We start from the raw sequence: 27602 nt of genomic DNA on the forward strand, positions 1-27602 counted from the left end.
TTTAAACCAATTTTAGTATTTTTTAAAATATTTTATTTATTCATGAGAGACACACAGGGAGAGAGAAAGGCAGAGACACAGGCAGAGGGAGAAGCAGGCTCCATGCAGGGAGCCTGATATGGGACTCGATCCCAGGACTCCGGGATCACGCCCTGGGCTGAAGGCAGGCACTAAACCACTGAGCCACACAGAGATCCCCAATTTGTATTTTTTAAGACACCAGAGGATAAATGAAAGAGTTACATTTTTATTTTGAGAGGCTAGAATCAAAGGAAGCCATGAGTTGCTTCTGATAGAAGAATCATTTTTTCTTCTAAGCAAATGTCATCTGTGTGCTTTGGTTTTACATACATTTCTCTCTCCTAGGCCTAAAACTATTGAGATGAATTATTATTTTCTATTTCTATCTATAATAATTTTATTCTCGTGAAATACTACCTGATGCTGAAATGCATTAAGATTATACCACATTTAGAATAAAGCCAATAATACTTTAAATATATATATACACTATGTTACTGGGCAGTTGTCATAATAGACAGCAGTCATTGATTAAACATCTCCTATGTGCCAGATGTTGCATTTGGGCTTTATATCCATTCTCTCATTTCCTTGTAAGAGGGCTGGTGACATCTTTCCACAGCTATCAAGGTTCAAAGGGGTCAAACTGAAAGTCTCCTCTTCACCAAGGTTGACCTGCACTAATTCTTTCCCATGACAGATCAGGCCATAAATCACTTTAGTTAAACCCACGGTTGTTGTCAGCTACTGAACCCACACCCAGAAGGTAATTATTGACAAACATGGGCTACCAGGATCCCAGTAGCCCCTGTCACTCACTCCACCCCACTTCTATTCATGACTGCCTCACCAGCCATGAGGCACAGAGGCAGCTCTATAAGGAAGTGATGACAACAGTGTCCCTGTAGGAATGTGTGAAAGTGAAAAGGCATGACCTCTCACCTTTTTAGTCTCCACTGGCTTCTTGCCTTCAGCCTACAAATATGCTCCTCTCTCTTTTCTCCTAAAAGACATCCCTTCACTTCCTTCTCTCTTTTCTTCCTCTGCTGGACTTCTTTCACTATTTATACCTAAACATTTATAAAGACACTCCTAAAATTTATTGGCCTCCAATTATGAACAAGGTATTTGCCATATATTTATTATTTTAAAGATTTATTTATTTATTTATTTATTTATTTGAGAGAGTACAAGTGTAAAAAGTGGGGAGAGGAGCAGAAGGAGGGAATCTCAAGCAGAGTCCCCACTGAGTGTGGAGCCCAACATGGGGCTCCATCTCATAACCCTGAGATCATGACCTGAGCTGAAATGAAGAGTTACACACTTAACCAACTGAGCCACCTTGATGCACTTATTTGCCATATTTTTAAACCTCATGAAAAATCTCAAGGACAATGAAAAAACTGCAGTTCAGAAAATTTCACAACTAGGGTTCAAATTCAACATCTGTCTGAAGCCAAGGCCCAAATATTGCTTCCTGCACCACCACAGAACCTCCTAGAGATGTCCAAACCAGCTTAAACCCTTCCTCACCAGATCAGAATACAGGCCAATCCTCTACCACAAATTGACATTTTTAATTTTTACTATAAAGCTGAGTTATCAAATGCAATTATCTCCTGTGCTTTTCATGTGGTTAGAAGTGTCTTCATATATTGTTAGAAGATGTCAGAATCATCTTTTGGAATGTTCCCTTTGAGGACAAGACCATGACCATTTAATTCTGAATCTTTAGTCTCCTTACTCAGAGATCCATAAGAAGAAAACTTTCAACAGAGGATAACAAGTCTGAAAGACAAGAAAAAAGAGGGGTGGAGGAGGAGCAGAGGAAGATGAGGAGAAATGGGCAGTTAGGAGGGGCCTCCATTTCCAAGCCTAGCAAGTAACCATTTTTAACTAGTGGTTAATTGGGTATACTTGGTTAGCTCCAACCAGTGTTATAGTCCACCTAACCCTAACAACCCAGATCCCTGGCCTCTGACTAGCTTGGTACTCTCTGTTTCAGGACTCTTGCATCTACTCTTTTCTCGGCCTAGACTACTTTCTCCAAATACCCAAATGACTCTGTCTCCTCTCACAGGACATTATTCAAATGTCACTTTCTCAGTAAGACCTTCTTTGATTTTTAGTTTTAAAATTATAACACCTACCCCTCCAACCATTTTTTCTCTTCTTCTTTACTGCTTTATATTTCTCCACTATATTGCCAATGCCCAAGCAAATCTGGCATCCAGTAAGTGACCTAAAATGTTTGTCGAATGAATGGATGCACTGAAGGTTAAGTCTCCCTCTACCCAACTCCTCTCATTATAAAGCTAAATATTCACTAATGTGATACAGGCATACCTTGTTTAACTGCCCTTCACTTTATTGTGATCTCATTGATACTGCATTTTTTTTTTTTTTCCAAATTGAAGGTCTGTGGCAACCCTGCATGGGGCAAGTCCACCAGTGCCATTTTTCCAATAGCATTAGCTCACTTCAGATCTCTGTGTCACATTTTGGTATTTTAAATTTTTTCATTATTATATTTGTACAATGATCTGTGATCAGTGATATTTATTACTACTGTAATTGTTTGGAGGAACCACAAAACACTTCCATATAAGACAGCAAACTTAATCAACAAATATTGTGTTTGTTCTGACTACTACACCAACCAGTTGTTCCCCCATTTCTTTCTCTCTCCTCGGGTCTCCCTATTTCCTGAGATACAACTATTTTAAAATTGAAACCAAAGGCCGGTTCATTAAGTTTAAGGAAAGTAACCATCTCCATAACATCAAAGTGCAAGATAAAACAGCAAGTATTAATGGAGAAGCTGCAGCAAGTTACGCAAAAGATCCACCTAAGATAATTCATGAAGGTGGCTACACTAAACAACTGATTTTCAATGTGGATGAAATAGCTTTCTATTGGAAGAATATGCCATCTAGAACTTTCATAGCTAGAGAGGTAAAGTCAATGTCTAGCTTCAAAGCTTCAAAGCATAGGCTGACTCTTGTTAGGGGCAAATACAGCTGGTGACTTCAAGTTGAAGCCAAAATTCCTAGGGCTCTTAAGAAGATTATACTAAATCCACTAAATTTTATGCTAAATCCACTCTACCTGTACTCTATAAATGAAACAACAGAGCCTGAATGTCAGCACATCTGTTTACAGCATGATTTCCTGAATATTTTAAGCCCACTGTTGAGAACTAATGCTCAGAAAAAAAGATTCCTTTCAAAAAATGACTGCTCATTGACATATTTTGTACCTGGTCAGCCAACCTGAGGTTGATGGACAGTGAGATGAATGTTGTTTCATGCCTGCTAACACAGCATCCATTCTGCAGCCTATAGGTCAATGAGTAAGTTCAACTTTCAAGTCTTATTATTTAAGAAATCCCCATTGTTTAAGGCTGTAGCTGCCATAGATAGATAGCTGCCTTTGATAGATCTGTGCAAAGTCAATTGAAGATCTTCTGGAAAGGATTCACCATTCCTGATATCATTAAGAACATTGTTGATTCATGGAAAGAAGTGAAAATATTAGTATGAACAGGAGTTTGGAAGAAGTCGATTCTAACTCTCAAGGATGATTTTGCAGGATTCAAGACTTTAGTGGAGGAAGTAACTACAGATGTGGCAGAAATAGCAAGAGAACCAGAATTAGGAGTGGAGTCTAAAAATTTGACTAAATTGCTGTGATCTCCTAATGAAACCGTAACAGACGAGGAGTTGCTTCTTATGAGTGAGCAAAGAAATTGGTTTCTTGAGATGGAATCTACTCCTGGTGAAGATGCTCTGCAGGTTGTTAAAATGACAACAAAGGATTAGAATAGTCCATAAACAGTTGATAGAACTGCAGCAGGGGTTGAGAGAACTGTTCCTATTTTGAAAGAAATTCTACTATGGGTAAAATGGTATCAAACAGCATCACATACTACAGAGAAATCATTCATGAAGGGAAGAGTCCATTGATGATGCAGCAAACTTCACTGTTGTCCTATTTTAAGAAGCTGCCACAGCTACCCCAACCTTCCAGCAGCTATCAGCATGGAAGCCAGACTCTCTACCCACAAGAAGACTATTAGACACTGAAAGCTCAAATGATGATTAATGCTTTTCAACAATTAAAAAAAATTCAGACAAAATAAAAAAGCATGAAGGGGGGGGGGGATGCAGAGGAAGAGGGAAAGAGAGAATCTCAAACAGGCACCACACCCAGCATGGAGCATGATATAGGGCTCAATCTCATGACCCTGAGATCACAACCTGAGCCAACCAAGCCACACAGGCACCCCAACAATAAAATATTCTTAGATTAAGGTATATTTACTGTTGTTTTAGACATAATTCTACTATGCAATTAGTAGGCTAAAGTTTGTAAATATAACTTTTATATGCACTGACAAACCAAAAAATTCATTGGACTTGCTCTACTGTGATATCTGCTTTACTGCAGTGGTCTGGAAACAAACCTGCAGTATCTCCAAGGTATGCCTGTATATTCTGGGCACAGCCAGATTTTCCCTGAAATGGCAGAACCATACCTGAGTTCAGTGGGGCATCTTCTCCTTGGTCCTGGACTGGTGAGTCACCAGGAAGATTTGTGTTTCAGAGTTACACATCACTCCTGGTCTAGATGCTGATTCTTACCAGGACACCTCGGCCCTAGACACTGAGAGTAACTGTGAATGGCAGAGATAAAAGCAGCTGTTTAAGTAACCAGGGCTTAAAGTCAACTATCAAGGATAAAGAGTTGAAATGGCTATTCTTGGGATGCCTGGGTGGCTCAGCGGTTGGGCTCCTGCCTTCAACTCAGGGCATGACCCTGGAGTCCCAGGATTGAGTCCCACATGGGATTCCCTGCATGGAGCCTGCTTCTCCCTCTGGCTGTGTCTCTGCCTCTCTCTCTCTCTCTCTCTCTGTGTGTGTGTGTCTCTCATGAATAAATAAATAAAATCTTTAAAAAAATTTAAAAAATAAAAAGAAATGGCTATTCTCAATCAGCCTTATCATTTTCAAATTACCAAATGCTAGGCCCACAGGCCATAAATTATAAGGTTGCCTGCTTCAGAAGGGCCCATGATATCATCACATTGCCATGTTAATTAGTAATTACCCTAATTCTTTTAAGAGCCAATTTACAGTACTCTATATTTGGTGCTGTTTAGTGAATATACCTTTTTGTCCACAAAACATTAAGAGCTCCAACAATATTGTTTTTTTCTTTTTGGGAGGGTGGGTACTTAGTATACTTAGTATACTTGGGTTAAACCTCAATGAAAATGAAAGAAAGATTTATAAAAGTTATTTCCCATTTTATAAATTGTTCTTTCCCAAGAACAATTTATACTGGGGTCTATGGCAGGGGTTAAACACAGAGTATGCTTACAGCTCAGATTTCACAAGAAGAACACATGGTGTGTCTCCAAGGAATGTCAAGTCCAAGAAGCTGAAAGGGAACTTGAGAAAAATTAAACACGTGCAAATTTTAGTTGTATTTTATTACAAAGCAAACAGGAAGTCTGACATTAAATGTAGCAGCCTCATACGAGTTTCATTAGAAAGGTTTTCATTTAGTGAAACCACGGTAAAGTTATAGAAATCTCAGTAGATGGCTAAAAACCTAAAAGACAAAGAAAATTCTAATAAAAGCTTATTTTTAAAGTTTAATAAATTTAGCTACAACAATAGGCTGAAACCTGGGGGTAAATCCAGCAATGAGAGCAAACCTAGTCTCCGGAAACCTTCCCAGATTCATCTCAGCAGTCAAAAGCAGTTCCTTGCCTCTTGTCTGGTGAATTAAGGCAGCTTCACAATGATGCACAAAAAGTCAAACTCAAAACTGTAAGGTGCTAATTTTAAATTTTACCACACTTCTGAAAGCAAAGTGAAGTTCCACATGTGGTGACTTGGATAAGACTGAATGTGTATTGTTCATGAGAATTTTACACTGGTTTAGAACTTTATGAATTTAGGGATCCCTGGGTGGCGCAGCGGTTTGGCGCCTGCCTTTGGCCCAGGGCGCGATCCTGGAGACCCGGGATCGAATCCCACATCAGGCTCCCGGTGCATGGAGCCTGCTTCTCCCTCTGCCTGTGTCTCTGCCTCTCTCTCTCTCTCTGTGACTATCATAAATAAAAAAAAAAATAAAAAAAAAATTAAAAAAAGAAGAAGAAATAAACTTTTTTTAAAAAAAAAAAAGAACTTTATGAATTTAAAATGGAATCGTTTAAATAGATTACTTGTCAATACCAGGGTTTTCCAAAATGTGGTCCTAAGACTACTCAGCCAGAATCACCAAGGGGAGGAGGATATATGGGGATTCTGGTTAAAAGTGAAAATCCCCCAGGTGTTAGCCCTAGACCTATTGAATACAGAATCTCTGAGGTTAAGGCCCTAGGGTTCCCCATAATCCTGATGACTTGCTAAAGTGTAAAGCCATCACTAGAGTGGGTCCCAACTTTAACTGCATATGGGAACACATGAAAAGCTTTAAAAGTAAAGCCTGATCCCATACCCAGAAAGTCTGTTGAGTTATTTGGGATGCAGCCTGGATGTTGGGATTTTTAAAAATCATCCTTGGATGCAAACTTAATTACTGTAGGAGAGTCTCTTCCCAGTAATAGTCTCTTCCTCCCACTCATGCAGAAATATATCATGAATCATAAAATAGCTATTATCAAATAGGCAAATTTCTGTGACTTATTTCTAAAACACTGCTAAAAAGCTGAAATTATTCTCTGATTTTATGGGGCAACCCAAGGATTTGGGATATAAAGTAGTTCAAATAAACTGTGTGAGGTGTGACTTAATTATTGCAGATAAAAAGAGAAAACTGAACAGTCAAGTTATAGACTTTACAATCCCTGAAGATAAACCAGAGAAACAGATTTCACAGATCTGTTAGAAACCATTTTGTTCCTTCAAAGTTGACAAAGGAGTTGGGTCAGGCTTTGTAATTTGTGGCTGCAGTCAAGCATTATTCAATATTTTTAAACCTTAATTATTTTATTTATAAATCAAGGGTATCAGTGGTTAATAATAACACCCAACATTGATTGATTTCTTACTATGTGTCAGGCACTGTGTGAAGCATTTAAATACATTACCTCATCTATTGCTATGTGATAAGTACAATTATTAGCCCATTTTATAGAATAGAAAACTGAGACTTGGCGAGGTTAGATGTCCAAGGTTACACAAAGTTTTAAGAACTTCAAAGCATATGTTCTTAATTCATTTGATAATACTATAGATTTAAATAAAGATCCAGTAGTCATCCTATAGTCACAGAGAGAAAAAAGAAAAAGAGGAATATATTTATTTCAAACCAAAAAATGATTCTTGGATCATACCAGATGACCCAAACTCTGATGAGTGAGTCCCTGTTCCTGAGGTTGCAGTGCTTCTTTTGGTAAGTACAGGAAACCTGAACATTCTTCAGTGAATCCCACTCACCTGGGAGCCTGCAATAGACCACTTTGTCATGGAAGGTAAAGTCTTCTATTTTAAACTACCATCAGCTGTCACACAAATCCAATAATTTGAAGGAATAAAGACTTTGTTTGGAAACCAGAGAGGAAATCTCAAAGGTCTATGGGGACAATAAACCACAAAATGACATGTATTAGAGGTCGTCTGCCTATTTGATGGGAGTCCCAGGTCTCAGGTGTTCACATGTATACGTATGTTCAATGATCTTCATAGGCCAGTTGCTTTCATTGCTAAACTGGACCCTTGTCTTATTAAATACTTACAGAATAGATTCCTTTTTAATGCTATCTTTCACAATTAGATTTTACTGTAGAATGTATTGTCACATCATTTTTTAAGATGTTTAAATGTCATGGGAGGAGTAGGCTTACAATGCTAAAAAAAAAAAAAAAAAATGCAAAAAACAATGCTGGTGCCCAGTGGACCAATGACCCTCTTCAATCATCTTGGGGAAAGGAGAAACCCCCCATAGCACTTCCATCAAATGAAAGTACTGCAGGCTAGAAGACAAGTGGGAGAAATAAAAGCATTTGCTGATTTCCAGATTCAGTGCCTAACATCTTTTCATCAGCTAAGATATTTTTAACCTAAGAAAAAAGCAAGGAATCCTGATTTCTTAGCCCTTTACACTTCTTCTTTTTTTTTTTTTTAGATTTTATCTGTTTATTCATGAGAGACACAGAAAGAGAACAAGAGGCAGAGACAGACAGAGGGAGAAGCAGGCTCCATGCAGGGAGGCTGACGTGGGACTCCATCCCAGGTCTTCAGGATCAGGCCCTGGGCTGAAGGCGGCGCTAACTGCTGAGCCACCCGGGCTGCCCATTCCTTTCCACTTCTGATTCACCATGGCCCAAGCAAGTTGCCACTTTGCTAGGTTAGTCCCTTCCTCTTAAAAATGGAGGTAATGATAAAGTGTTTTAGCCACTTAATCCCAATAATGGTGCTAGGATTAATGAGAGTGTTTTAGAAGGGAAAAAAAAAGTCTTTGGTCAAAGATGTGTGGTAAGTACAATACTTTATTATTAATAATAATAATGGGCCTTATGCTACTGATGCCTGGGGAGCACACCATTCCCTTCTTGGCCTGCATTAATACTTGGACCCAAGGGTGTCAATTAGTGCAAAATGTATGTACTGAAAGTCACCCTAGGGGCCTAAAGGAGTTCATCCTTCTCCAAAAGGCGACTAATTTACCCTCCCCCCAACACCCTTCCTACACAAAGCTCCTGTCTGCTATTATTAGTGTACAATAATAGTACACTGCATCCTTCTTACAGGTGAATTGAGCTCCATGTGCTTCCTCCAATTTGCTTAATAGACTATAAAGGGATTTGAAAGCACTGTTGGAATAATACCTTCTATTTGAATATTTGCTCTTGCTTGACTACAGCAGCCACAAACTAATGATGATTACAATGTGATGGTTTGTAATTGGTACAATTTCCTATCTCACTGTCAAGATAATTTTTTCCCAGTGCACAGAATAAGTCTGTTCTCTTCCAATGTCATACTCTAAAAAATCGCCCTCTTCCTCCTCAGCTTCTTTTCAATACCTTTTGTATTTTGATCAACATAGCATGTTTTCTGCTCCCTTCACTAAAAAAAACAAACCTTCCCACATTTTAGCACTGAAGCCACCAAGATGCTGGTTCAGTCCACAAGATTCTAGACTCTATTTACCAATTTTTTAAATCATAATGACCATCACAAAAAATCATTACAATTTTAGCCTAACAAAGTCAATTAACTTGGCTCAATCATCCCCTGTATAGCCATTCTCTCCCTCTCTTTCATCATAAGTATCAGTATCAATGTTACATAGAAGGTAGAAAATCCCAAGGAACTCTTGCAATCAGCAAATCATCTGACCTTTACCAAATTAATGTCTCAGTGGTCATTCTTATTCATTTTAATGTTTGTGGCTATTATGTGAGCTTAAGAGCATGACAAGAATGTACATCATGTTGAAAAACCTAATAAATGTAAATGCTGCTTACAGTGCATCTTATGGCAATTTAGGAAGCTCAGACAGTAGAACCACCTTAGCAATCATCTAACCCAAAATTTTACCTTAAGATAGAATAATCAAAGCCCAGCAAGGTGAAGTGGCTTTCTCAAGATCTTGTCTACCTATTAATGGTTCTCTCTAATAAAAAGGGCAAAGTGTAGAAAAGGAAAATACTTGAAGACAACTCCAGTCAATTAAAAAAACTTCTAGAGATTTGATAGAAAAATCACCTTAGGGTAGCATCAACATTATCCAAATCAAATTGAAATATTACTCCAAACTATACTAACAGTCCTAGTCTAACATAGAGTTGAATTATACTTTTCTTCAACACAACCTAATCTCACAGAGAAATAACTAACCATTTGTGTAAGTAAGATAGAAAAGAAAAAGGCTACAGAAAACAAATTTAAAATGTGTATAGATGCATATTTATGATAGCTTGCCTTACTCTACAGCAACTCTGCATTTCTGACACCTGTAGATAAAGAAAAACTTTCATAGATCAATTTGATAACAAGGAATTCCCAAACTCTCCCTAAAGTATTAATCTTGAGTTCCTGAAAGGCAGGGCTTGTCACAGAGGCTTGCAGAGGATCTTAATGACCTGGCAAGAAAGGAGCTGTTACAGGATGATAACTAGACAGAGAAATGCCTTCAGGTCATTGAGAGCAGGAAGTGCAATGGAGACCCGTCTCCTCCACCTTATATATAACAATGTTAAGCTGAGATTCATCTAACACTTGATCTCTATTTTCTCCTCATCTACCACTCCCTACCTTAACTAAATGCAAAAAGGAAAGAAATGTGAAGAGTTCTTTAAAAAACACTCTTCAGGAAAGTTTCCAAGAATAGTTTTACCTTTGCAGAAGCAAGGAATTAGATGTTCTTTTGACTGAAGCATAGGCTTTAGAGAATACTTGTAAGAGCTGATAAAGAATTTTTTTAATATACATAACTGAATAATTAAATAAACTTTTAAGCTGCATTTATTCTTTCCTTATTTCTCCTAACTAGCTTTAACCTCCAAAGACTATTTTACTGTGTTTGTGGCCGTTAGTGCATTTTTTTTTTTTTCAGGGAATGACCTTTCAGGGCATCTGAAATGAGCAGTGAGGTACTGCCATCAATTTTGACTGACTCCAACTTCAATGAAGAATTTAAACCAAGAAGTGAACAGATGAACCTACTGACTTAAACTTTTTAAAAGTTCTTTTTCTTCAATTATATCTGTAAGATTTCTGTGGTGCTTCTCCACCATTTGATATTAAGTCCATATGACTTTTCTATGAAATCAGATATATTATCACTAGCTTTATCTCTTAGTGTATTACACTTAAATTAAGAGAAATAAAGAAGGTTTTTTAGGGAAAAAAAAAAAGCTATATGAATTCAAAATGAAGCACCAAACTGGCTTCCATACTTTAGAGCAATAGCTTAAAATATGTCTGTAGCCCAGATTCTAAGTCATTGTTTAAATTTTACCCTGTAGAATAATATGATGTTGGGCAATAGTTGATTACCTGATGCATGCTCCACAAATAATATTGATTAATTTACAAAATATTTCTATTTGAAGGTCCAAGAGATTTCACTGATGCTTTTTTATAGATATTCTCTCTAGGAGGACTAATTACTATGGTCAGATCTGTACTTTTTTGAAATGAGATTGTATTATATGATCAAATTCAAAATCTATTGCATTTCTATACACTAACAATGAACTATCTGAAAGAGAATTAAGGAAAACAATCCCACTTACAATGACATCAAAAGCAATAAAATTTTTAGGAATAAATTTAACCGAGGAAGTAAAACAATATACTGAACACTCTTAGATACTGATGAAAGAAACTGAAGAAGATGCAAATAAATGGAAAGATATGTATTCATTTATCAGAGGACTTGATTTTGTTAAAATGTCCATACTACCCAAAGCCACCTATTCACCACACTCCCTATCAAAATTCCAATGCCATTTTTCAAAGAAATAGAAAAACAATTCTAAAATTTGTATGGAACCACAGAAGACCACAAATAGCCAAAGTCATCTTGAGAAAGAACCAAGCTGGAGGCATTATGCTTCCTGATTTCAAATTATGCTGCAAAGGTATAGTAATCAAAAGAGTATAGTATTGGCATAAAATAAGACACACGGGCCAATGGAACAGAATCAAGAGCCTAGAAATGAGCTCACACATATATGCTCAACTAATATTTGACAAGTGAGCTAGGAAGACTCAGTAGGGAAATAATAGTCTCTTCGGTAAATGGCACTAGGAAAACCAGATATCCACATGCAAAATAATGAAATTGGACCTCTATCTTAATCCAATCCTAAAAAGGCCAACTCAAAATGGATCAAGGACTTTAATGTAAGACCTGAAATCATCACAGTCCTAGAGGAAAACAGGAGGAAATTTCCTTGACATTGATGTTCGCAATGATTTTTTTTGGATATGACACCAAAAACACAAGCAACAAAAGCAAATCTCAACAGTGGGACTACATCAAACTAAAAAGCTTCTGCACAGCAGAAGAAACCATCAACAAAATGAAAAGATAACCTACAGAATGGGAGGAAATATTTGCAAAGTACACATCTGATAGGGGTTAACATTTAAAGTATATAAGGAACTCATACAACTCAACAGCAAAAAAAATCTTAAAAATGAGCAGAAAATGCAAATAGATATGTTTCCAAGGGGTGCCTGGATGACTCAGTCAGTTAAGCATCTGCCTTTGGCACAGGTCATGATCCCAGGATCCTGGGATCAAGTCCTGCATCAGGCTCCTTGCTCTGAAGGGAGCCTGTTTCTCCCTCTCCCTCTGCCTGCCACTCCCCCTGCTTGTACTCTTCCTGTCAAATAAATATTTTTATTTAAAAATGGCCAACAAATCCATGAAAAGATGTTCAAATAATCATCAAGGAAATGTAAATCAAAGCCACAATGAAATATAACCTCACATTTGTTAATATTATATTTTTTTTAAATGGAAGAAAAACAAATGCCACCAAGGATGTGGAGAAAAGGGAACCCTGGTGTGCTGTTGGTGGGAATGTAAATCACGGAAAACAGTACGGAGGTTCCTCAAAAAATGAAAAATAGAACTACCATATGATCCAGCGATCCTATTTCTGGGTATATACCCAAAGAAAATGAAATCAGGATCTCAAAGAGCTATCTGCAGTCCCGTGTTCATTGTTGCACTGCTTACAATAGCCAAGATATGGAAACAACTAAATGTTCATCAACAACAGATGGATGGATAAAGAAGATGTGAAATGATGAAATAATGTTCAGTAATGAGAAGGAGGGAAATCCTTCTATTTGCAACACCATGGATGGACTCTGATGGCACTATGCTAACAAAATAAGTCAGATAGAAAAAGACAAATATTGCATGATCTCACTTATATGTAGAATCTAAAAATATCAAACTCATAAAAATAGATAGTAGAATGGTAGTAGCCAAGGGCAGAGGAGCAGAGCAAATGGGACACATTGGTCAAAAGATACAAAGTTTCTGATATAAGATGAATAAGTTGCTGGCATGTATTTAGCATGGTGACTCTAATTAACAATACTGTATTGTATACTTTAAAGTTACTATGAAAGCAAAACTTTAATGTCCTTACCATAACAACAATATTGCAATTACATGAGGATATGTTAACTTTCCTTATTGTGATAAACATTCTGCAATATTTATGTGTATCAAATCATCATATTGTACACTTTAAACTTACACAATCAATAAAGCTGGAAAAATTAATGATTTTTTAAAATTCACAAGCCAATCTTCATCAAAAACACAAGATAATTACAGGACCAAAATCATATGGAACTTTAAAAGAGTGAAAATAGGAATACATGGCTCTTATCCAGGTCATATAACTATGGAATAGTCACACAATCAAAACCTAAAATAAACTGAAAAACATCTCCAAAAAGCCAAACTGCATATGAGCAACTCCTTGCACTGATCTGTGTGTGCTTCATTTGTAAAAATGAACTTAAGTGACTTCAAGCCACTTTCCAGTATTTTGGGCACAATTTTATTTGGCTCACTAATCTCTTTCTCTAAGACAAAACGTAATAAAAGCAAAAAACTAGAAAGGGGGAGGAGAGCTAGGGAGAGTTATGGGAAGGAAATAAAAATATTAGCTCATATAGCTAAACAGGGAGGAATAGATTTGTTTTTTTAATAGAACTATAAAAAATAGATCTTAGAACACAAAATGCAGTGTGGGGTAATTTAGTGAAAGGGCAGAGATCTTCAGCAGTCCCACAGAACATTCTTATATTAGATCATAATAACAATTTTATATACTAATGACCCAGAGTCATCAAGAAATGGTTCATTTATTGTAATAAATTATATTCCCTGAGATGTAGATATGCATACATCCAAATAAAAAATGTAGATAGGCATAATATATATTATTTTTAAAATATATTATCAAAAGCAATAAAAATCTCTAAGTTTTAACTTTTTATGACTCCTCAAAAATGCTAAACACTGTTATAAAGTAGACACTGTAACAACAAAACAAAAACTAAATAATCATGGTACTCAGTTTGTACTACACTGAGGTATTGCCTAAAATCTAGCAATCTGAGAATTCCAAAAATACTTAGGGTAAAATGCATGAAGATCTGAGAAAGAGCAATCCAGGCAGGAGGGAGTAAATGCAAAGATCCCAAGATAGCAACACACCAAAGTGAGCTGTCAGGGCTGCCATGATGTGACCAAAGGGAGACCAGTATAAGAAAAGTTGGATAATTAATTAGGAATCACATCACATAAGGAGTTTGGATTTTGTCTAACTGCAAAGATAAAGTATTGTAAAGTCTTAGAACAAGCAAGAATGGGCTGATGGATGAGGGATTTTTTGTTTTTTTAAATTCTATGGCTGCTATGTGGACAATGGATTGTAGGGAATAAGAGTGGAAAATGGGAAATGAGTTAAAAGGCTATTGGATTGTTCTAGCAGGAGATAATGGTGCCCAATAACAGCAAGCTTTCCGCTAAATAAACAAAGCATTCGTTGAGTATCATCATTAACATAATTGCTCACTCTTCACATAGTATCACTGGCGATCAAAGGTATGTACTTCATTCCCCTTAAACCTTGTTTATTGGATTAAGAAAGTCTAATGGCTGAAGTTGCCATTCATAAAGACAGCCTCCAGAGGTGTTTAATATACTGTGCCAGGCAGAAAGCCATCAAATGGGAGCCAGAGGGTACTTTTGAAGGAAACTGTCTACTTAATGTCCGTAAGTACAGGACACAGGTCATTCCACTGACTCCTTCTAGAGTTTGGTTTTAGAAATATGACTGATCTAAAACTTAATACTGATACCAAGGGCTTTATTATTATACGACTCTTAGGCCACTATTCTTTTTTTTTTTTTTTTTTTTTTTTTTCACTATTCTTTTAATACGTGAACTGCTTTCTAGCAGACACCCAGGACCAGATTATTTAATAATGAAATATGAGTTTTGAAACCACTTTAAGTCCTCTACCTTTAGGCGTAAGACCAACAATAAGAAATTTCTAGCTAAATAGTATCTGAATTTAAACATGGTCTCTTTTGCTATACTGAGTTCTTTTTTAAGACTTAATTTATTTATTAATAAGAGACACAGAGAGAAAGGCAGAGACCTAGGCAGAGGAAGAAGCAGGCTCCCTGCAGGTATTCCGATGTGGGACTGGATCCCAGAACCCCAGGATCATGACCTGAACCAAAGGCAGACACTCAACCACTGAGCCACCCAGGTGATTTTCAATCCCCATTTGAATCTCCTTCCTTAGGCAACACCACATTTATAAATGAGTTAAGGTCTTGAAAAAAGAAGAAAATACTCGATTTTTTTTTTCATGAAAGATAAAGAATCTTTTTATTCCCTACTCTCTTTTCAATTCCCTTAGGAAAAAATCTAGTGAAAGCTAAACTGGAAAGAATGTGATCAGTTTGCCAAAAGAATAGGACTAGCTTGCCAACTTGATGGGGATGGAGATACTATGTTCCAGCTGTCATAAGTATGACTTCAGTTTCTAGTCCTTCTGTGTGCCCCCAAGCTCTTCAAGAAGGCTATGGAAGCTTTTACAAGTACCAAAGTGTTCACCCACAAATAGGCACTAAGGTTGGCCAAACAATACATAACAATCTTTATCTTTATTTACCCAAGCGTAATATGGTGGAGTAAAGGAGCACTGTGGTGCTTTGCACCATCCTGCTTCCAACACACAAGCAAAACCTGGGAGAACCAATAAGCAAATGACTGCATTTAGTTAGTATATAAATAGTTAAAGCTACTAATTTAAATATAGAACTATGTTTACATGTCTATGAAAATAGAAGTTAACAGAAAGTGGAGGGAAATCACTGCCAATTCCTATCTAAGAAGTTATACCCTGTACACTCCATAGAATTTTTTGTAACACTGAAATATTGTATTCCTTTATTTAAAAATTTCTAAAGTATCTGCCGAGGGAAAAAACCTCTAACCATTAGCCCCGTTGTTCATTTTTCTCATACAGACTCTTTTTTTTTTAAGATTTTATTTATTTATTCATGAGAGACACACAGAGAGGCAGAGACACAGGCAGAGGGAGAAGCAGACTCCATGCAGGGAGCCCGACATGGGACTCGATCCTGGGACTGCAGGATCATGCCCTGGGCAGCAGGCAGGCGCTAAACCACTGAGCCACCCAGGGATCGATCCCCTCTGATATGGACTCTTGAAACAACTTCCACGCCTTCCATAAATAGCAAATCATGCCAACTCTGATCAACACTGCCTGGGCTCAAATCCTCTCTCTATAACTACCAGCTGTATGTACATCCTTGAACAAGTGTCTCTGTTTAAGCATCTGTCAAAGGGAGTAATAACACTACCTACTTCAAAGGGTTATTGGGAGGATCACATGAGTCTATCATCTATCTATCTATCTATCTATCATCTATCATCTATCATCTATCTATCATCATCTATCTATAATGTATAAAAAGAGCCTCTGAGATATAGTAAGTTTAATAAATGTTAATTAATGCCCTAATTTCACCAATGAACATCAAAAGTGTACTCCCTCTCCACTCCCCCAAATATAGGTATCCCCCACTTTTTGAAAATCCACATTATACTACTTTACCTTTATAAAAGACCTACATAAGTACCTGTTTTCCCTAACAAAAGAAATCTTCAGAGTAATTTTGCTTTTACAGAAAAAGGTGAAAAGCAAAAACAGCATTCAGCTTTTGTTTTGCAGCAAGCCTTTATGGAGGCAGCACAAAGCCTAGCAGCCAGAGCAGTCCCCCAAGCTCCTCCCCTGGAACTACCCTCAGCATCTCAGCATTAAGCCGCCACAGCCCAGAGCTGTGTCTGTGAGCATCTGTGCTTTATCTAGATTTATTTTCTGCATCCATTAGCAAGATTTGTTCCAAGGTATCAGAAGAGCCTAAGAGAAGTTATTTTGGGGATCTGGGAATGCTCAAAACTTTTCCCATATAAATTAATGTTAATTGCTTCTTCACTTTAAGCATTTTGGTTTACGGAAGGTTTCGTAGGGATGCTCTACTTGCCGACAGCAGAAGAACCCTGTAAACAAATGTGTTCTAACCCCCTGAGAGAGTACTTGTCTGGGACCAAGAGCGTTGACATCACCTAGGAGCTTCTGAAAGGCAGAATCTCAAAAAGAAAACAGAAAATGAAAAGAAAAGCAGAGTCTCAATCCTCACCACCCCCATTTACTGAATAACAATCTGCATTTGAACAAGGCCATTTGGATACACATTATAAATCGAGAGCCACTGCTCTAATACACCCTCTGCTCATAATAACAATACTTCATTCCCCAGAGCTGCCCTCCCCTACATTTACCCTCCATGCCAGCTAGAATTCTTGTTCCAAAATCAACAAACCTTCTACAACATTCTCTAAATGTCTCCCCTTCTCCTTACCATATCTGAACCCTAACCTTCCCCTAAGATACAACTTTCTCTGCAAACTTCTGCAGTGATAACTCCTTATTGCTCACATACCCCAAGGACACAGTTAGGAAGTCAACTTGCTACCTTCCTTCTTCCCAGTTGCTGTCCTTCCCCTTCCTTTCTAGTAAAACATCCTGCTCTGTGGGGGCCCACGCCTTTGACTCTACGACTTTCCCCTCCTCCCCTCCAGGCTCCCTATCCTTCATCCATCAGGCTTTGCCATCTCTCCTTTCCAAGCCGTGCTCATCTCCCTGGAGGACTACCACAACCATATGGATAGTCACAACCTGACCTCTTGGTGTCTTAGCCACCTTGTTTCCAATACTGTTCTCTCCAACACTCCACATCGGCACGTATTTCCAGGTTACACCTGGAGCTTTCTCATCTGCTCCAGTTCCAAAAGCACTAGTTTAACGCTCCACTCTGGTCGTAACCTCCTTTTCATCTAGTTTGCTGGCTGTGACCATTCTGCCACAACTTCATTGATCTTTCTAAACCTTTCCCTTTTAAATTTAGATTCGGTGGTCTACTCATTCCAATAACAGTCTTGCTAATTCCCTAGCTATGCGTTACCAATATACAAATCTCCCTACAGCTATTCTCCTTCCTTCCCGTGACAATGAAGAAGTTGACTGTGGCATCCTATAAGGCCAATGCTTTCACTTTGTTTTCAATGCTATCTTAATTCACCTTCTCAGGAACCTCAGGAAGCACAGGTTCTAGTGAAGTGACTTGGTGGGCTCCTGGATGGAGGCTGAGGACCAGAAAAACCAACCCATGATTAGAAGCTCAGAAGAATAGCCAACTGATACCAACTCACTCATAAGTGGTAGAGAAATGATTCAAATCTAGATCTTCTTTCTCCTGTATCACAGAGAAAGGGAACAGAGAAACCCACAAGTCAGACATGGATCTCCTCACTGAGAAAATGCAGCTGTGGAGAAGCCTTTCTTGCTGTGTGGATAATCCTCATAGTTGATGGATACTTAAGAGTGGCCTTGACAATGATGTTCAGCTTTTTAAAATAATGGATTTCATTGTGTTACTAAGATGAAAATGTAATTCTAGTTAACACTCAGATACTTGTGGGAACTTAGCTTTCTGAATGTGCAATTTTGGAAGGAAACTGATCTGAAGTAGGAATCTCAACTTGCTTTATTTATGTTCTTTCCTATTGGTTATTTGAAGGGACATAAACTACCTGAATTTTAGATTGTCCCTGGGAGAATATTTGTTATAAAAATATTGTGGGAAAAGGTCACTATGACTTAGAGAACCCACATTTGGGGGGAGGGTATTTAGAGCTAATTTTCTAAGGAATTATTGCTTCCCATTGAAAGGAAAGTTCAAAAGTGTCTCATTATTTTTCATTTAATCTCATCCAAAATGTCCAAAATCCTATCATCTGCAGTTATCACAATGTGTCATTTTAATTCAAGGGGAGGATCTATAAATAGTATGTACAAATGAAATGTGCAAAATACTCAAATATTGTATGTTGATCTCTATAGCATCATCAAGGCTTTATATGCACTTAGAAAATTAGTTTAGTTGTTAAATCTTTGACTAATCAGTATGTGCTCAAAACACAAAAATGTAAATGTATGCTGCAAGGTGATAAAAGGGGCATGCTAACTTTGTGTTTGTTGAGGGAATTAAACTTGGATTTGTCAAAGGGGAATTTATAGATTTCATAAATCATGATGAAGATTATCATCTAGTAAGAATTAAACATGATTATAAGACAATCTATTCACCAGTTTATGTTGAAGTATATAGCTAGTATGAAAACACATATAAATATAGAAGATATTATATATTTATGATCTCTTTCAGCTCTAAAAATATCACTTATGAGTGAGTAGGCATTAGTTGGCCATTTATTAAAGTTTCTGTTTGGGCATTTGTAAAATGGAGACAACAGTGTTTTTCTCAAATAGTGGTCATAAATATGAGATTAAATATTGTAGCAGAGATGAGGCATAGACCTAACTATCAACAATATAGGGGAAAATATTAAAAGATCATTAAAAGACAAAATATAGGTGGCAGGAAGAATTGGATTGAGGAGGACTATAGTCCGGAGTCTAGAAAACTTGAGGGGGGGCGGGGCAGGGAATCTAGCAGGAGTTCTGTGAAAGAGAAAATATATGTATTAGTCTCTGTCCCTGGTTTCTGGCCCTGGGCTCCCAAAACTCTTGTAAAATTTCCTAAGTGTTAAGAATACAAAGAGTACCTTTTGTTTTCATATTTGGTTTTGACCCCAGTCCCTGACTCAGAGCTCCTAAATTCCTTGGAATTTCCTGGGTGATAGTGGTTGTTCTAGTGAAGTGACTTGGTGGGCTCCTGGAACGGGGGCTGGGGACCAGAAAAACCAACCCATAATTAGAAGCTCAGAATTTCTGGCACTACCCTCTATTTTTCAGAGAGGGAACAAGGGCTGGAAATGGAGTTAGTGCTCAATCAAGCCTATGTGATGAAGCCTTCATTAAAATCCCCAAAAGTACAGGGTTCGGAGAGCTTCTGGGTACTGGGAAGCTGGCATACCCAGAGAGGTCATAGAAGCTCGGTGCCCTTTCCCACATATCTTGCCCTACATATCTCTTCACCTAGCTGTTCATCTGTATCCTTTATCATATTTATTATTACATAATAAACTGGTAAGCCTAAGTAAGTGTTTCCCTGAGTTCTGCAAGCTGTTCTAGCAACTAATCGAATCCAAGAGGGAGGAGGTCATGGGAGCCTCCAATTTGGAGTCAAGTTGGGCAAAAGATGTGGGTAACCTAGGAATCTACTATTTGTGATCAGGCTCTGAAGTGGGGGCGTTCTTGTAGGACTGAGTCCTTAACCTGTGGGACCTGATGCTATCTCCAGGTAGAGAGTGTCAGAATTGAGTTAAATTTTAGGACACCCAACTGATGTCAGAGGGAATGGCTTACTGTGAAAAACCCCCAAACATCTGGTGTCAGATCTTATAAGTGTGGTGGTAAGAGAGTAAAAGAGACACACAGAAAAGAGGGTGACTTTTTCCTAACTTGGGGTCTAACAGTCATGTGTTCAAATAGATGGAATGAGTGATAAAGAGACTGAGACGAGGTAGGCAGGTGAAAAAAATACATAATGTAAATCTTGCACAAGAATCCATGAGACCAGCATCAGAAATGCACTGTTAGGACCTATGGTCTCTTCTGGAAAGGACTCAAGTATGGGGAACTGGATTCTGGAACACTGATGCAAGATTCAAGAGGAAATGGGACATTCATCTGAGATAAGAGAAAAGTAGATATTCTCCATAAAATGACAAAGCTCAGTATAGAAAAAAGGTCGGGAATCTGACAGTCTCAGTGAAGAGGAAGAATAACCTTACATAAAACAAAATCAAGTACTAAGATGTGAGAACAAAAGCGTTCTGGAAAATTCTGACACATGATAGGATAGCTAAAAAAAAGGGGGGGTTTCATGAGGGTTATAATATCTCATTGGGAACTTTCAAGGCTTAGAGGGAAGGCAGCTATTCTGGTTCATCATTAACAAGGAATACGGAGTCCCATAAGAAGTAACAGGTGACACTGTTTAAGAAATAGGAAATGTAAGAATACAGCATTCAGTTTCAACATATATGTTCATTGCCATCTCCTTCCGAAAAAGAAAGAAATCAAACCATGGGCAGGAGAGAGAGAAGGGGAAATGGTTATTCAAAAAAAGGTCTTTGGTCATAGTTTTTTTTTTTTTTTTTTAATGAAAATATAAACTTGGGAATCCTCCACTGAAAGAAGGCTTTTTCTCTCTATAATTTACTGATGATTATCAGTTTTCTGGTTGCAGTTTTGCATTCTATGTAGAAGAAACTGTCTCTGGGTTATTATGTAAGTCAATGACAAGGTAACAGTAAACTCATTGTTCGTATTTTTGACAAGTTATGTGTAAATTGACAGGGTAGTAACTTTTCAGATTGTGCATATCCTGATCCTGACTAATGAAGCATAGAAATACAAAGATCTCAACATATTTTTCTTAGCCCACCAAGGAATTCTCTCGCAAATAAAATCAGAAGCCTTTACTATCCACTTACAAAACACTCCTCAAATCCCCCGACATTGACCCCTCCCCCTCCCGCCATGCACCCCCCACCCACCCCTGTTCCCAGATCCCAGAGGCCTCTTCTCTTCACAGAGTTTGTGGGTTGAGTTTCGTCCCAGGCTCTAGGACCCATCAGTCCTTAAAAACCATACTTTAATTTACTTTTACAGCCATTTGCTAAAACTAAGCCTTCATTTTGCACAACCTCTCTGGTGCCTAATTGTTTGCCTTGCTCCTTTCTACCTGTGGCTTAGTAAATGGCCCAGAATGCATATCTTCTAGAACTAGGAACTAATCCTACATTTGCCAATCCTGCCCCCAGGGTATACGCCCTGTTCCATTCTGGGTCTTTCCTATCTCTGCAGCTAATCTTCCTGGAACCCATCATGTCACAGGAAACCACACCCTCAGACTGCTCACCTATATTCATTAGAGAATAATTAAACCACTGCCAGAGAACATGCTGATCTTTTAGACAAAATGCAACTTCCTCCTACTTTGTCAATGCCTCAAAATTTGACCTATCATGTACATATTTTTTCACTGATTACTTTGTTCAGTGTTATAGGTTAGTGGCTGAGATAATGATGCAGATTATTTTGACTCTTTGCTAGCCTTTGTTAGGAGGAATAAAGCCCAAGAGAGAATTTACTCAATCTTTTCATGTAGCTGGATATAAACCTACAAGCAATGGGGAAGCCATAAACTGCCCGCCACCTTCACAGCAGGATAGAGAAAATAAATCTACCATTGTAAACAAGGAGCAGAGGCAAGCCATAAAGTCCCAGACCACCAACCAAACCTTGGTTACCTTGCCTTTTTATGGCTGCATTCCTCCTCTTTGGGTTATTGAGCCCTGGATCTCTAGAATAAATTTCCTTAAGTCTGTTCTAAAGTGCCATAACCAATATACATTACTTGAGATATACCCAAGGATGGATTGTAGTGGCCCGTTGATTATGTGAGTCAGGAGCTCTGGAGGGATATACTGAGGAGCATACGGCCTCTTGTCCTTTAAAAAAAATAAGCGACCACTGAACATGATTTCCTCTGCATGGGGTGCTCTTCGACAATCCTCCACCACTCCCTTACTATCTCAAAAGCTACTCCTTGTGTCAAATGTCACCAGGTAGAGATAGCCTCTCCCTTCTCTAAATTCCACTGTAGTCTCTCTAGAAGGTGAATTATTGGGTGCCTGGGTGGCTCAGTCAGTTAGGTGTCTGCCTTAGGCTCAGGTCATGAATCTGGGGTCCTGAGATTGAGCCCCACATCAAGCCCCACCTGCTGAGAAGGGAGTCTGCTCCTCCCTCTCCCTCTCTTCTCCTTTGCCCCTCCCCCCACCACCCATGCTCTCTCTCAAATAAATAAATAAAATCCTTTTTTTTTTTTTTAAAAAAAAAGGTAAACTATATTCTTTACACTGTTTTTTCTAAACAACTCAGGGTGGGGATGGCTAATCTAAGTGTATGACTCTGTGACAGTTTTTCTCACTCACGTAGAATTGCTGAGCAATCTTCCATGGATGACTTAGTCCCTGATAGGCCTGCTACTCTGATAAATTCCCCCTCTGGAAATCCCAGGACTTTTCTCTTTCCCTTGTAGGTACTATGTAGATTTCCACCTGAAGTCCATGAGCCTTTCAAAGAGTCCTGCATTAAGAAGAACGCAGCTTCAGAAAAGCAGATGGTTTCACTATGTGAAAAGCTTGCAACCAAAAAACACCATCATAAAAATCCTAAAACTAAGACATTCCCATTTCCTGGAACACTGAATAGAATTATTCTATGTGCAAATCACTTTATTTTCCATCTGCTTTTCATAAATGACAATGACAGAAATGGGAGGAAGGGAAGAGCAGTGAGATGGGAAATTCGGTGGACATTCTATCCCACTGAGCCCCCCAGAGGAACACGCTCTTATTTCATTCTCTTCCCCGTAGCTGGGAAAACACCTCTAAATCACCACAGCATGGAGAAGCAAAGTACACAAGTCCCATGATACAATTATAAAGTTGTGCTAAACTTATATTAACTTAAAAATAGTGAAAACCATATGAAGATAATAATTTTTAAGACTATTTCCAAGTTTGCACAAACTCAACGTAGAATCGTCATTTGATATGACCTATATGAAAGACCTCAAGGTTTTTCATTCTATAAACTTCTGTTCTATTTTCCTAATATATACATATTTAACTTTTTTTTTTTTAGTCTGTAAAAACAATAAAAATCTCTCTATTTGGTAGGAAAAGCCCTGAAAGCACCTTTCATAAATCCAGTGATGAGATATAAAATACCAAATTATTGCATATTAAATTTATTTTTAATCATTTAATGTGAATAGTTATACATCAAGAAATTATGAAGGGCTTGTACATATTGGTATGTCTGAAGTGGTAAATGGAATCGTTAGAATTTAATGTTCTTTTTGTTAATTGAGCAAAAAGAAATGCAGCATCAGACCTCTCCAGTGTAAATAATACAGTGTGCTAAGAAGATATAAACAAAAGTTTAGATAAGGAAGAATTATGAGGCTATAATGTTTAAATATCTTTCAAAAACACTTTAGAGTAAACCTAATGATTCTTAAAAATAGCCAAATGAATGGTTGCTGTTTTGAGCATTAGACCTTAGAGTCCACACCATCGGCAAGAGAAATATCATAACCCTAAGCAAATTTCATTCCCAAATTGGACAGACATTAACATGCTGCCAAGAAAAACATTTCTTGTTCACTGCCCTGAATAAGGGTCCTTCGTATGTTCATGGGAGGAAGTCATTTGCCAGATGTTGCTGTTTATTTTACAAGTCTCCCTTTGACTTATGCTTATTTCCTCTTGACCTCCCCAACTTCTCCCATACACATCACGTGGAGAAAAATCAAGACCTTGTAAACCTTGCTAAAAAGTACCTAGCTGTTCTAGTCAATACCACAAGTCTCAACATGTGTTCTTGTTTATTAATCCAGCCTAATTGCTGACAGAGATTGAATGATTAGGCCTCCCCCACTCAATGCTATCTGGACATTCATCAGTAAAACACACTATTTTACCATTTAGCATCACGAATGCCATCTATGATGGAAACCTTCTCTTTTATGATAACAACAAACCTATCAGTGATAAATCAAGATAAATAAAATAAAAGGAAGTCAAATGAAAGAGAAAGATTGTGTTATTTTCTAAAGGCATGTTATGTCTTTAGAACTCCCAAAAGATCACTCAGCAGAATGTCAGAGGTTACACTTTACCAAATGGGATTCTAGCAGGAATTGCACTGTAATCTTGCTATGTACGCCTGAAGGAGAATCAAACTGGCTGGTTCAGCAATAAGGTCTGTTTGATTTGTATGTCACACATATGTTGCTAACTTTATGTTAAAATGGCACTGGTATCATGTAGGCCACTGTGTCCTTGGGGGTCTCACACCTCCCACATCAAAGCCAACGACTTTTGCAGTGGAGGTTGCTTCTGCAACTGTGGCCCAGCTTTAGCTTTTGCCTCCTCTGTGACTCCCATTGTCCTGTCCCACTTGCTATCTTCTGGGCCCGTACCTAAAGTACAAGCCAAAAACACTGGGGTGACAGGTAATGGGGCCAGGAAAATAGGAAAAGTATGGTTGAAGTCCAATAAGCCAAGAACATTTTCTAAATGTGCTTAATGGACCTGAGTTCTTCAAGGGTCACTCAGGGAACTCAAAGAACATGCCCTTAAATCATCTCTAGAAATGTTTGTATGCATACAGACACCTCCTCATATTATTCTATTAGCACATTCTAATATGCAAAGAGTGGTCCCCAATGGTCACTGAATGAATGAATGAACAAATGAATAAATAAATGGATATTAATACAATGATTCTTTGGGTGAGAGACTAAGCAAAGATATCCTCATGATATCATTGTGAAGATATTCAAGTGGTAGGCTAGTTAGTAAGGTTTGGCCTTTCCCAAGTTTTTGTCAAAATTTCTTGTGGGAATTAAGCAAAGATTACCTCCATGTAATTGCAAATCCCCAGAATTCTTTGGATCTTATTCACCAAGTTAACCGAGGCCTCAGAAATATCTAATGCTGCAATTTACATATTTTAATCTGGTACTTTATACTCAATGTGTTTTTAAAATACATTATTTTCAGTTCAATAACAAACCTGACTTGATTGTGGCTCAGTATAGTGTTCTCAAATATCTGTAGTAGAAAACCAGCTTGCTTTTCTTAATTTTCAATCCCAAATAAGTGATACTTGTAAAATAAAATAGAGATAAACTACCAAAAAAAGTAAATAAAAACATCTATGTTCACTGTAGCACTTTCCACAATAGCCAAGATAAGGAAACAGTCAAGTATTCTTGGTAGATGAATGGATAAAGAAAATGTAATATATATATGAATTATATGCATATGAATGTGATATTTATACACATACATAAGAATACATATATAATAGAATATTAGCCATGAGAAAGAAGGAAATCCTGCCATTTGCAACAACATGGTTGAACTCATGCTAAGTAAAATAAGCCAGAGAAAAGACAAATACTGTATGACCTCACTTATACATGAAATCTTAAGAAGAAAAAAAAAACCTCGCAGAAACAGAGAGAATAGTGCTATACCAGGGGCTGAGTGGTAAGGGAGATGGGGAGATGCTGGTCAAGGGTACTAGCCTTCAGTTATAAAATGAGTAAATTCAGGTAATCTAATGTACAGTGTAGCAACTACAGTTAATAATACTATATCATGGGGTGCCTGGGTGGCTCAGGCAGTTAAGCACCAGACTCCTGATTTCAGTTCAGGTCATGATCTCACAGTTGTGAGATTAAGCCTCGCATTGGGCTCTACACTAGGCATGGAACCTACTTGGGATTCTCTCTTTCCCTCTCCCAATGCCCCTTCCCCCACCACGCTCTTTCTCTTTCTCTCTAAAAAATCATGATCATCAACATAATAATATACTAAAAATAAATAAATAATACTATATCATATACTTTACTAAGAGAGTAAATCTTTAGTCTCTCACTAAAAAAACAATGGGAACTGTGTGAGGTGATGGTCATATTAATAAACTTGATTATGGTAATCATTTCACAATGTCTATGTTTGTCAAATCATCACGTTGTATACTTTAAATATATGCAATTTCATTTGTCAATTATACCTGAATGAAACTAGAGAAAACAAGAAAATAAAAAGAAAAGGTATAGAAAATACAAATGCCATGGTTTCTATCATTAGATTCAATAGCCATAAAATTACATTTTCAAATTTCTTCCAATTACCCAAATGTTTCTAAGAACTCTCAATGTTTGTATCTGTCTGGTCACAAGCTGTTTACAATCAGTCTGGCCAGCAACACCAATCTGTGGATCACATTAAGGGGTGCAATAAGTTAGGTCTAGCCTTCCTCTTTTTGCCCTGATTTAGGGCAATAAGTCAGAGTATGTTCCCACTTGTATTTATCTTCTCTCAATAACACTTAGCACTAAGATCTTTGCAGAGGTGAAAGATCACTCAGTGTTCCCAATGTTTTCAAGCATAAAATTATGACGTCCTTGCAATAACTATATGCTTCAAGTTTTTGAAATACTAAGGATTAAAATACTTGTCAAAAGTCAGAAAATAAAGGTCACTAAGAAAATGTTTCTTTTTCACTAAGAGTGATTAATCTCGCTTACATGCATCCTTGTTCTCCCACTGAAATGCTACCAAACCCTATTTTCTTGACATTACATATGTCTAGGCAGCACTGAGCTCACACAGAAGACTACATGATTCCCAACTTACTGCCCTTTGAAAGGACTGGGAGAGGTAAGACTGTGTCATATGTTCTTTTCACCTCTCTTTCTTTTCTCCCTCCCTCCCTCATACACACACACACACACACACACACACACAGCACGTGTCATAATGTCACATGTCATTCTTAGCAGTTAAGACTGTGGCTTTTAACCAGACAGGCTTTATTCAAGTCCTGACCATGCCACTTATTAACCATGAGATAGTCTCT

At 37.7% G+C, this 27602-nt stretch overlaps 1 long non-coding RNA gene across 1 annotated transcript; it reads right to left on the reverse strand.

Annotated features, from left to right (window-relative positions):
- Window positions 1–1268: 1268 nt before the first annotated feature.
- Window positions 1269–27417, reverse strand: LOC140603049 (uncharacterized). Its single transcript, XR_012006097.1, has 4 exons — window positions 27271–27417; window positions 5404–5474; window positions 4559–4696; window positions 1269–1809 (listed from the first exon to the last, which is right to left on the reverse strand). It is a non-coding gene; the product is annotated as an uncharacterized lncRNA (long non-coding RNA).
- Between the last annotated feature and the right edge of the window lie 185 nt (window positions 27418–27602).

The sequence above is a fragment of the Canis lupus genome, chromosome 13 (assembly GCF_048164855.1).
Source record: "Canis lupus baileyi chromosome 13, mCanLup2.hap1, whole genome shotgun sequence".
In the NCBI taxonomy this organism is placed as follows: domain Eukaryota; kingdom Metazoa; phylum Chordata; class Mammalia; order Carnivora; family Canidae; genus Canis; species Canis lupus.